Source organism: Tenrec ecaudatus, chromosome 1, assembly GCF_050624435.1.
Source record: "Tenrec ecaudatus isolate mTenEca1 chromosome 1, mTenEca1.hap1, whole genome shotgun sequence".
Classification (NCBI taxonomy): Eukaryota; Metazoa; Chordata; class Mammalia; order Afrosoricida; family Tenrecidae; genus Tenrec; species Tenrec ecaudatus.
Window position 1 is genome coordinate 177,843,743 of NC_134530.1, and position 9,870 is coordinate 177,853,612.

Consider the following 9,870-nt stretch of genomic DNA (forward strand, 5'->3'; position numbering starts at 1 on the left):
GGGAGGAGGTTATATGTAGATCCTTGTTATCTGTTCCTCCTTTCTCCCCCACCTTCCCTGCACCCTCCCGTCGAGATGACATCTTTAGGAAGCAGAAAGCTCCTTTTTTCTCCTGAGAGGCTGATGGCGGTTTCAAACTGCTGACCTTTCAGTTAGCCCATTGCATGCTCTACGATGCCACCAGGGGGAAATACCAGTCTGTGGCGGGAAGTTGAGCCGGAGGGAACCCAGGCTGAAGGGTAGAGAGGGGGGTGGAGGGGTGGGGCGGCTCTGCTGTGAGTAGGGTTCCAGTATCTGGTACTGAAGGAAGTTTAGGAATCTCTTGAAGCAGAGTGGTTCTGCCCCCTAAAACTCAGAATGAAGCAAACTCACTAGATCTTGGGGCATGCCTGTGGTCATTGTCAAAGGAGGCAGGCATCTGGCTTCTCGGACTTCCCGGTCACCATTAGGCAGGGGTCAGGCAAGTCTGCATGGCCTGTGCTGCTTCACCTATTCTGACACCAACCAGTCTCCCCACACCACCCACAGCTACACGGGGTTCCAGAAGGCCTTGCAGTAGAAACACAGATCCGACAATCTTGTGAATTCAGCAGGGGGATTATTAAGCAGGGTAACGGGTCACCCAAGTCCGGATCAGCCAACAGTAAGGGTGCTCACTGTTCCACAGCAACAAGTCTCTCTGGTCCTCAGTCACTGTCCCACAGCTCCGCAGTCTGGGATGGGGGGGGGGGGGGCGGGGAAGGCGCCCACAGTCTTGGCGCTGCTCCGCTGGGTCCCTGTGCCCCAGGGTCTGATGCATTGGTCTCCACAGGCTCTGCGACCTCACTCGCAGACCTCGGACCTTGGTCCTTCCCAGTGGTCCTGTCACCTTTCCCTGTGTCCCAACTGCGCGCACTAGGGGGTGGCTTTGATGGAGGTGTTTGTCCTTTAGCTTTAGGCGTGGTCGCCCAGACCCCCAAGGAACATGAAGGATGTTGTCTTAAGTCCCACCCTTAGTAAAGCACACAGATGCCCCCAAGGCAGACAACAGTTGGTATAGCGAGAATGCCCTCAGGATGGGACCTTAGCCACAAGCGCATCTAATCCAGCTTTTCCGTAGATCAAATAAGGCATTATGGGTTAGAGGGTCATGTGAATGGGCTGTATCTCCATGCCTATTTATTTGCTTACATATATGTTCCAACAAACCATGAACTAAGCATGAAATAAGTGAATACTTTTGAGCTAGGACGAAGCCCAGGCATACTTTATGTTTTTATTGTTATGAAGAATACCATCTCCCAATTTATTTCAGGCCTACAATTTAGTGATTGATTGTGTTCACCATGGCAATCTCCCCTCCCCCCTGCCATGGTGGCCACATTTCCCATTTCTGTAGACAACACTCATTAATTAAAAACTTCCCGTCCCCTTCCCTTTTGTCCCCATTCTTCGCTAATGGGCTTTACTCTGTACACACTTGCCCACTGCTATTTCGTTTAAATAAGAACACACAGTATTTGTCCTTTTGTGACTTCAGTGAGCATAAACTTTTCACCTGTCTGCTTCTGCAGCGTGGGCCAGGCCTGCACTTTTCTATGGCTGAGAAGCCTTCCTTTGTGTTTTTGTACTGCCGTCTGTCCAGCCATCTGTCCATGGATGGCTAAGCCCACCCTTGGCTAGTGTGCAGAGTACTGCCATGTACGTGTCTGCTTACGCTGGTGCTGTCGGCTCTCTTGGGTAAATACACTGACACTGGGGTTGTCAAACTCAATTCGTTCCAAATTCATGTCCGAAGACTGAGAAGCTCAAGAACCGAACATATTTTCCCTAGAAGAAGTCATGGAAATTGGCTGAAGGGAGCTGACATCAAGGAGTTCAAGGGGGAAAAGAATGTTTGGAAACTGATCGTGGTAGCAATTGTACAATACTGCTTGATGCGATTGAACCATGGAATGACGTATCTGTATTAACTTCCAATAAAATGGTTTTGGAAAAGACACAAATAATTGAAACCCAAATAATTGATTATGAACACCTCCCCCCCAAGTACACTTATACATTCATTTTTCCAGGGTTTTAGCACAAAGTTAACAGCCGTAGGTTGTGGAAATGCCCCCTGAAACATCTAAACACAATAGATCCAGTACTTTGAATATTAAATCACAATATAGTAAACTTAATTAAATAAAATTACATTATTTTATGCAAAAAGAGCAAAAAACTCAGTCCTCCCCACAATGACGAATGCCTTAACGCACTAACAGGCACTAGCCGTTAGCTGAGCGAGAACGGCCCTTAGAATGAAAGTCCTTGTTCCTTGTGTCCTTGACGAGATGTGATGTGACTCTCTCGGACTGGACAGGTTCCCCCCTCTCAAAAATATATCTTTTATTTTGGAACAATTTAAATATACTAATGAGATTCTTGTACTATATACCTTTTATGCAGCTTCCTCTAGTGTTAACATCGTACATAACCATAGTACCATATCAAGACCAAGAAATTAACATCCCCTTCCGCCGCGGTACCCATCGAGGACTCGCAGCCATGGCTGTGCGCTCCCCTATGGCCGTGGGCCTCGACAAGGGCCGCAAGGTGACCAAGAACGTGAGCAAGCCAAGGCACAGCCGCCGCCGTGGGCGCCTCGCCAAGCACACCAAGTTCGTGCGGGACATGATCCGGGAGGTGTGCGGCTTTGCACCCTGCGAGCGAAGGGCCATGGAGCTGCTCAAGGTCTCCAAGGACAAGCGGGCACTGAAGTTCATCAAGAAGCGGGTGGGCACACATATCCGAGCCAAGAGGAAGAGAGAGGAGCTGAGCAACGTGCTGGCCGCCATGAGGAAGGCCGCTGCCAAGAAGGACTGAGTGCCATGCCCCCCTCTCCCCACCCCCCAAAATAAAGTCTTTCTAGAAAAAAAAAAAGAAATTAATATTGAAACAACACTATTAACTCATTGCAGACTTTCTCTGGTTCTACCAGTTTTTCCACTAAAGTGTTTGTGCCAGGATCCAACGTGTTTTCCGATCTCGGAGATCTCATGCCATTTGGCATAGTGCTTTTTCATTTAAAGTGTTTCTTGAAGGTTGACTCTTATTAGTTAATTTGCAGCTGCCTTATTCTCTGGAAGGACTGTAAGCTGAATCCCTAGTGGAAACAGGACTGCAGAATCAATGATTCTATGCATTTAAAAATTACTAAGGCCCCTTCTCCCAAGGAAATTCCTAGACTTTCTGAGTGGATTCCCTGTGACTTGAGCAGAGCAAGTCCCTTTGATGTTCTAGTACCAGGACTGGCAACCGAATGAAGAGGGTAAAAGTATTCTATTTTTTTCACACTTCAAAAGGATACTTTTTTAGTCGTGGCACAAATACACAGCTCTGCAGGATTTACATGGTTATTGTACGGTGACCCACATACTTGTATATATTTGGTTTCTCTTAGGCCACTAGGGGCCTCTGCTAGAAACGTTTTAGAATTTTATGATGGACAGGTATTTTTCTTTTCTTTTAAAAATCATTTTATTGGGGCCTCATACGCCTCTTATCACAATCCACACATCCATCCATTGTATAAAGCACATTTGTACATTCATTGCCCTCATCATTCTCAAAACATTTGCTCTCCGGTCACTTCGCTCGGGAGGGAGCGAGACGCCGCACGGTCGAACCCTCCGGTGTGGCAGACCAGGCAAGCAGCATGGCCGAGCAGGAGCCCACCGCGGAGCAGCTGGCACAGATTGCAGCCGAGAACGAGGAGGATGAGCACTCGGTCAACTACAAGCCTCCTGCACAGAAGAACATCCAGGAGATCCAGGAACTGGACAAGGACGATGAGAGTCTGCGCAAGTACAAGGAGGCCCTCCTGGGCCGAGTGGCCGTCTCCGCCGACCCCAATGTCCCCAGTGTCATTGTGACCCGCCTGACCCTGGTGTGCAGCACTGCCCCTGGCCCTCTGGAGCTGAACCTGGCCGGAGACCTGGAGAGTTTCAAGAAGGAGTCCTTCGTGCTGAAGGAGGGGGTGGAGTACCAGATCAAAATCTCCTTCCGGGTAAACAAAGAGATTGTGTCAGGTATGAAGTACATCCAGCACACCTATAGGAAAGGCATCAAGATTGACAAGACCGACTACATGGTGGGGAGCTACGGGCCCCGGGCCGAGGAGTATGAGTTCCTGACGCCCATGGAGGAGGCGCCCAAAGGCATGCTGGCAGCTACAACATCAAGTCCCGCTTCACAGACGACGACAAGACAGACCACCTGTCCTGGGAGTGGAACCTCACCATCAAGAAGGATTGGAAGGACTGAGGCCTAGCCCCCCTCCTCCCCTCCCCTCCCCAAACCAAAGTGCTGACAGGCCCCCTCCCTCCTGGCCCCTTGGCCCGGCCTCGGCTGTGGTCATGCACTCAGTGTCTCCAGGCTGCTTCTGCCTGTGCTGTCCCCAGGTCCCGCCCACCCGCTTGCCGGCCAGAGGGGGTGGAGGGGCAGGCTCCGCCTCTCCTAGGCCCGGGACTGTCACCTTGTAACCATGATGCCTTAACGTGTGGAGTGTGTGCGGGGCCCTGGCTGAGCACTCACCCGGTGTCTGCATGAGCATGTGGCCCTGCCCCGTCTGTCCTCCACACCGGAGGTGTCCAGGCCTTAGGGCTGCTCTGGCTTGGGGAAAGCCAAATCGCCAAAACTCAAGCTGCTCTGGTCTGTCCCAGCAGGGCCGGCAGCTGAGCCTTGGCTGGCCTGGCCCGGCCTGTCAGTATTTATTGTTTCCATGTGTGCTGTCCACTGGGTCCGCCCTGGCTTGCCCTCTGCCACCTCCACCTGGCTCTCAGTGCCACCACCCACAAGCAGGGTCCTGCCCCTCCCCAGACCCAGCCGGGACAACCAGGGACCAAGCACGGAGTTCGGAGCCTTCTCCTGTGCCCCCCTTCCCCCGCCCTGGTTGTGGTGTTGTGTCTGCTAGTGTCTCAGCCTCTGAGACTGCAGAGCGCCCACTCCTGCTCCCCCTCTGACTGGGAATAAATTCCCCCAAAGGAAAAAAACAAACATTTGCTCTCCAATTAAGTCCTTGGCATCAGCTCCTCATTTTTCCCTCTCCTTCACTGCTCCCTCTCCCTCATGAACCCTCGATAATTTATAAATTATTATTTTGTCATGTCTTGCCCTGTTGAACGTCTCCCTTCATCCACTTTTCTGTTGTCCATCCCCCAGGGAGGTCACATGTAGATCCTTGTCATCGGTCCCCCTTTCCACTCCACCCTCCCTCCACCCTGCTGGTATCGCCATTCTCTGCACCGGTCCTGAAGGAATCATCTGCCCTGGATTCCCTATGTTTCCAGTTCCTATTCGTACCAGTGTACATTCTCTGGTCTAGCCAAATTTATAAGGTAGAATTGGGATTATGATAGTGGGGGCGGGAAAGAAGCATTTAGGAACTAGAGGAAAGTTGTGTGATTCATTGTTGCTACACTGCACCCTGACTGACTCATCTCCTCCCCGAGACCCTTCTGAAAGGGGATGTCCAGTTGCCTACAGATGGGGCTTGGGTTCCTAATCTGCACTCTCCCTCATTGACAAAGATTTGATTTTTTTGTTCTTTGATGCCTAATACCCAATCACTTCAATATCTCGTGATCACACAGGCTGATGTGCTTCTTCCATGTGGATTTTGTTGCTTCTGAGCTAGATGGCCGCTTGTTTACCTTCAAGCCTTTAAGACTCCAGACACTATAGCTTTTGATAGCTGGGCACCATCAGCTTTCTTCGCCACATTTTCTTATGCACACATTGGTCTTCAGTGATTGTACTGGGGAGGTGAGCACACAATGATATGACTTTTTGATTCATGATAACTGACCCCCTTCGGCACCTCATGATCACATAGGCTGGTGTGCTTCTTCCATGTGGGCTTTGTTGCTTCTCAGCTAGGTGGTCTCTTGTTTACCTTCAAGCCTTTAACACCCCAGGTACTATATCTTTTGATAGCCAGGCACCATCACCTTTCTTCACCATATTTGCATTTGCACCCGCTTTGTCTTCAGCGATTCTGTCAGGAAGGTGAGCATCATGGAATGCCAGTTTAATAGAGCAAAGTGTTCTCGAATTGAGGAAGTATTTGAGTGGAGGCCCAATGGAAGGACAGGTTTTTTTCAAGTCACATTGTCAATTCGACTATCAAGCAAAGTTGTGCATAAACAGCTCTTTTTGGAACTCTGCTGTTGGAGGAGTGGAACGTTGGGGCTTGGAGCCAGTGGGCAGTCGCCGTGGCACTGCACACGTGCCTGTGTGCTTCCTTTCTGAGAAACCACCGAATTCTATGACTTTACACCTGCACCAGATACAGATGTCAAACCAAACCCACCTCGGCCCGAGTGAGTATGTACCCTACTCCTCATAGTGTGCCATGAAGCAGGGGCAGATACCCCAAAAGGAGAGCACACTTAACTTGTGCTTACTCAGTAGTAAGTGCCTTCACAGGGATGTGATTGAAAACGTGGATGGGTTCACAACAGATTAGTCAGTCAACCCGTGCACACCTGTGTACCGGTGCGCTGTCCCTGGTGGTTCATTTGAAAAAAGACTTTGTTTCTGTCAGAAGGCACCCTGAGGTTGGGAAAGAGACAGAAAGCTAACCACATCAGGAAGAAGAACGTGTGATGTGAAAAAGTAGGAAATTGTGCACCACACATTCGTCAGCAAGCAGACGTAAACCATGCTTGCTTTGCTTATTGGGTAATCTAACTTCGCATAGGCTGTCCAAGGCTGTAATGCTCACAGGATCAGCTGAGCACTAGCACCGCCGCTGTGTACATAAAGAAAGGGGGAGGGAGAAAGATGGCCGACGGGGGCACCCGCATACTCTGAGAGCTCCTCCGAACAGAGCGGGTTTGCTGTCCAGGTAGCTGAATGGTAGGAGTCTGATCTGGAACATGCATACAGACCCCACCACGACACACCAAACAAGGAGGGCAACGCAAAGTACAGAGGACTACACAAAGAGGCTGGACGACATGCTGGCCCAAACCAGAATTAGGCCGACCCCCACATTCGAAGGGAATACCACAGAAAACGAAAATAGATCATCTAGAGTGGGAAAGGAACTGACCCACCACACCACATCCAGAAGGAAGCTGAAACAAGGGAAGGAGAAAGGACATAGTGGAGTACACCTGGGTCCACCAAGCCCAAGGACGATAGACCATCTCAAAGGGCCCATCATACAGAGAGGACCATACAGTTGGCCACACTGCGAGATGTGACATCCTGCACCAACACATGGCCCTACACGGGACAGCACCTGAGACACAGTGGGGGATGTGCGACTGAGCTGACCCCACCACACTGAGGCAAACACTGGGGGCGTGCAATGGAGCAGCGGAGGAAGCAGAGCAAAGGGATCCCGAGGGAGTATAAAGCATGGACTTTTGGGCCAGGACGTGGCACCTCACAAGCTACATCTAGAAAACACTCCTAAAGACCAATGAACTGACCTTGAACTACTAGCAATTTTTCTTTTAATATTTTCTATCTTTTTGTTTTGTCTTTTTTCTCTCCTTTTTTTTTACCTTGTAAATTTTGTATGTTAGTGGCTTTTCTGAGTATCAGCGTGTCGGTGTTGCTGCTGTTGATGCCATGTTCATATGTGCCACTTAGGCACTGTCAAAGTCATCTGCATTTGTATGCACATATTACTATATCAGCAGGTCCACCTAGACAAGATAGGCCGGACAAATAATGAGAGAAGAAAATAATGGGACCAACGGTCCTGGAGGGACATGAGAGCGTGGGAGGTGGGGAAGGGAGGAGGTGTCGCTCAACACAGGGACAAGGGAACAACCAGTGGTTCAAAACCAGTGGAGGGAGGGGATGGGAGGACTGGTAGGGAGTGACCAAGAACAAGGTAACTGAGAGGAATTACTGAAACCAGAATGAAGGCTAAACATGGTAGTGGGACGGGAGGAAAGTGAAAGGAAATAGAGAAAAGGAGTAGGAGGCAAAGTGCATACAGAGAAGCCTAAATACAGACATGTACATATGTAAATATATTTATGATTATGGGGGCAATAGACTTATGTGCATATATTTATAGGTTCAGTAGTAGGATAGCAGATGGGTATTGGGCCTCCTCATGCATAATCCCCCAATACAAAAGCACCTCGCCCTGCTAAACGGTCATTGCATGATACCCACCTTCCAGACATGATCACCGAAGACAGACGTGTGTGTAAGCAAACATGGTGAAGAAAGCTGATGGTGCCCGGCTATCAAAAAGATATAGCGTCTGGGGTCTTAAAGGCTTGAAGGCAAACAAGCGGCCATCTAGCTCAGAAGCAACAAAGCCCACAGAGAAGCACACGGCCTAAGCGAATACAAGGTGTTGAATGGACCATGTAGCAGACACCAAGGAACAAAAACAATCATTGTGTGATCACCTTCCTCATAATCGCTGAAGACGAAAGTGTGCATAAGCAAGTGTGGTGAAGAAGACTGATGGTGCCCGGTTACTGAGAGATGTAGCGTCTGGGGACTTAAAGGCTTGAAAGCAAACAAGCGGCCATCTAGCCCAGAAGCAACAAAGCCCACACGGAAGCAGCACACCAACATAGGTGATCATGAAGGGCAGAGGAGACCAGGTCTCAAACAACAAAGGTGGGGTGGTGGTGAGAATCACATCACCGTGAAAGAGGGGGAGTACATGATGGGGACACAATGCCCATCTGTAGACAGCTGGACATCCCTTCCAGAGGGGTAGTGGGGAGGAGATGAGTCACTCAGGGTTCAGTGTAGCAACAAGGAAACTCAAAACCTTCCTCTAGTTCCTGAACGCTTCCTCCCCTCCCAATTATCATGACCCCAATTCTACCTTGTGGACCTGGTTATACCAGAGGATGTACAGCGGTGCAGTAGGGATCTGGAAACACAGGGAATCTAGGACAGACAAATCCCTCAACACCCACGGTAGGAGTGGCGACACCAGGATGGAAGGGGGTGTAGAAAGGGAGAACCATCTTGGAGATCTATGTGTAACCTCCTCTCTGGGAGATGGGCAATGGGGAGGTGGGTGAGGGGAGACGCCAGGCAGTGTAAGATAAGATATAATAATTATTTATAAACTATCAAGGTACCAGGGGGAAGGAGGGAGTGGGGAGGGAGGGGGAGGGGAAAAAAGGGAAACCGAGCTGATTCCAGGAACCCAAGTGGAAGATGAATTATGAGAATGACGAGTGCAACGAATGTATAAGGGCGCTTTGCTCAATTGATGTATGTACAGACTGTGATAAAAGCCGTATGAGCCCCAATAAAAAGATTTATTAATTAAAAAAAAAAAGATACCCATTTCAGAATAATGTTCTCAAGAAGTAACCCCCCAACATGCACCTTTAGTTCAGGGTGACAGGTGGATGGGGGATTTGAATTTAAAAATCAAATCTATATAAATATATATTGTCTGCGTAAAAAAAGGGGGTGCCAGTTCCCCCAGCACTTGACGCGTCGTCTCTTAGCCGCCCAGTGAGGGCGAAGAGATGCCAATGTGGTTTTGATTCTTATCTCTAATGGCTAATACGGAACGAAACGCTGACGACTTCAATGCTTCTCCATTTATCACAATATTGTTTATTGGTGGAGTTGGGAAACTTTCCGTCTTCTTTTTGTGAAGGTGTGATCTGCCCCCAAGGCCGTGGTCTTTGTGCGTCAAGCCCTTCACTTTCGGGAAGCAGAGTGATTATCGGCTTCTCCCAGGCTGTTAGTGAATCTTCCTCCAGACCCGATGCCACGTTCTTCATCTGGGCCACCTTCTCGGATGATTTGTTCTGCACACAGATTGAATATCTGTGAATCTACAATATCTGTGCCCAGTCAGGAAAACACCTGACAAGGCACTGGGCAAATCTGCTG

General features: G+C 49.4%; 2 pseudogenes; both read left to right on the top strand.

The window, feature by feature from the left end:
- The first annotated feature begins 2,529 nt into the window (after positions 1-2,529).
- LOC142437186 (large ribosomal subunit protein eL36 pseudogene) lies at positions 2,530-2,872 on the top strand (annotated as a pseudogene).
- A 748-nt stretch (positions 2,873-3,620) lies between these two features.
- Positions 3,621-5,019, top strand: LOC142437187 (rho GDP-dissociation inhibitor 1 pseudogene; annotated as a pseudogene).
- Positions 5,020-9,870: the final 4,851 nt, after the last annotated feature.